The sequence below is a fragment of the Lygodium microphyllum genome, chromosome 7, assembly GCF_053477565.2.
Source record: "Lygodium microphyllum isolate KBCC chromosome 7, Lygodium_microphyllum_v1.1.10, whole genome shotgun sequence".
NCBI lineage: Eukaryota > Viridiplantae > Streptophyta > Polypodiopsida > Schizaeales > Lygodiaceae > Lygodium > Lygodium microphyllum.
In genome coordinates this window covers 114,758,680-114,761,086 of record NC_141141.1, presented here as the reverse complement: position 1 = coordinate 114,761,086, position 2,407 = coordinate 114,758,680, and the positions used below count along the sequence as shown (strand labels likewise).

Below are 2,407 nucleotides of genomic sequence, written 5' to 3'. Positions count from 1 at the left end.
TTGATAATCAGATTTCCAGAAGAAGGGGATGGAGTTCGAATGATTCCCTTACAGGACCTCAGATCAATTGGCCAGTAATTCCAGGAGAATGGACAGCTGCCAGTATTCACAGTCTGTAGATCCCTCAGTGAGATTAACTGCTCACTTTGCTTGGTACTTGGCGTATATGCATAGGCACTCTCATAATGATTCCAAGCCTATTCCAAAGTTGTGCATGAATGTCAATGTGAGCATTGATTCCCAGCAGTTGGATATATTGTATTTTCATGCCCTTTGTTTGCCTAGCAGATACCTAGTCCTGTTGGAAAGGATGTGCTGTCTTCAGTTTTTTCAGAATCCTCCCAAAACCTTTGTAGATGAATCCTTGTCTATGGATCGTTTCCGACAACATCAATCTTTCAAGAGGGATCATCTTCATTGATACCCTTTCCAATGTATGGTGGAAGCTTTTTAATGAAAATCTCTCTTTTTTGGAGGAGTCATTCAAATGGTTGTGTTGTGTGTAGTGTTTGTGTTGTGAGTTCATTTATGTAAAACGAACGTGGTGGTTTCCTATTGGATTTCGTGTGTGAGCTACATTTTGGAGAATTGTGGTGATGAGGTCGTGGTTGTAGAGTTGAAGCTAATGCAGATGAAGAAGAAGAAAACTCTTATATCCTTTACAAATTTGTTGTGATTTTCTAGTTTGATAAGAAGTGTTAATGTATAAAGGGTTTTCCTTTCTTTGTATTTTTATATCAGAAACATGTTATAAGTTGGGGTCGTGGTGGCTGAATTCTTTTTGAAAAGATATTGAAGATCAAAGTTGAGCTTTTCCCTGAACTTGTATTCCCTTTTTCCTGGGTCGCGAGGACGCTTCCTTATTAAGTGTGGGGATATGTTGAGTGTTGAAATGACTTGTTTTTTGGCTGATTTTTGTTGATTTTGAGAGTTGAATGGTTGATTTTATGAGATGATTGATTGGTTTGGAAGTGGTTTGAGAGTGTTTTGGATGATATTGATTGTGTTTTGGAAGTTCATGATGTTTATTAGTGGTTATGTGATGTTCTGATAGGTTCTATATAGCTTCTGTTTTGTTTTGTTTTGTTCTGATTGTCTTCTGTAAGGAGGGATGGAGTATTGATTGATGAAGATTGAGATATTGTGAAAGCTTATTGAATGGATTGTGAGAGTTTGGAATGGTTTGAGTATGAGTTATGTGGTTTTGTTGACCTTCTGTGACCTTCTGTAGGTCTTCTGTAGAGCCTCTGTCTCTGTTCTGTTCTGTTCTGTACTGTAGCTGTTCTGGTACTGTTCTGTGACTGTTCTGTATGCTTCTGTATGTGTTCTGATGGATGAGAGTGTAGCTTGGGAAAGTTTTCTAGCCTTGGAAAGAGGTGAATACAAGTGAAAAAGAGCTGAAAGAAGTAGATGCTGAAGACTCAAGTGAAGACTAGAGTGAAGTGACAGTAGTGAGCTATGAAAGGACACTGTAGTGGCTCTGGTGACTCTTCATATCAGACATACCTCTTGGGAGGGGTATCCACGGCCTAAGAAGGATGATTGAGAGTGATTTTTGAGAGATTTTAGTGAGCATATGATCATAGAGAGAGAGAGAGAGAGAGAGAGTCAGAGATAGCCAATTCTACTCAAACAGAGTGATTGTATGTGAGAGATTGAGAGAGAAGACTATGAAGATATTGAAGATGAATACTATGTGATGTATTTCCATTCAAAGATGGTGTATTCCTTTGCTTTATTTGTTCTATTGATGAATTTTATAAAGATATTGAAGAATATGGTTGATTCTATCAAACCCGTGGGAGATCTACATGATGCTGCATGAAGATTTGTTGTTTGTGCCTGGTGTTATTTTCTTCATTGTGATCATATGAAACACAATAAAAAAGCTTGTTGATGTTACAAGATAGATTTCTTGCAAGAGAATTCCCTTTTCCTTGGTGTTCCTCTTGGGACTCCAAGCAAGCATCATACCCTCGGGGTGGGATAGGAATTGACCTCAATTGCTATTAGCTCAATGTGGAGCTAACAGAGTGGGAAAAGCATTTAAGTCTCTAGCGTGCATCCATTGTGCTTCCTCTACAGGATGGTTCTTAAATTTAACTAGATATCTAGAATACCTTCGGCCAGTTCTAGTGGTTATAAAGTCAGTGTCTATAATAGCTTCTGGTTCAAGTATTTCAGTCTCTTCCTCTAATAAAGGTGGATTTTCATAAACAGGGTGTACAGGTAATTGGCCTCTAAATGGTCTCAATAAACTAATGTGAAATGTGTTGTGAATTTTCCAATGAGGTGGTAATTCTAACTTGAATGCATTGTCATTAATTTTATGAATGATCCTAAAAGGTCCATAGAATCTGGGGGCTAATTTGACAACTGGATGTCTATCTACACTTTGCAATCTACG

General features: G+C 38.1%; 1 non-coding gene across 1 annotated transcript; it reads left to right on the top strand.

Moving 5' to 3' along the window:
- Nucleotides 1-758: 758 nt before the first annotated feature.
- Nucleotides 759-826, top strand: LOC148033861 (small nucleolar RNA SNORD36). Its single transcript, XR_015691533.1, has one exon. It is a non-coding gene; the product is annotated as a small nucleolar RNA SNORD36 (small nucleolar RNA).
- The last annotated feature ends 1,581 nt before the right edge of the window (nt 827-2,407 follow it).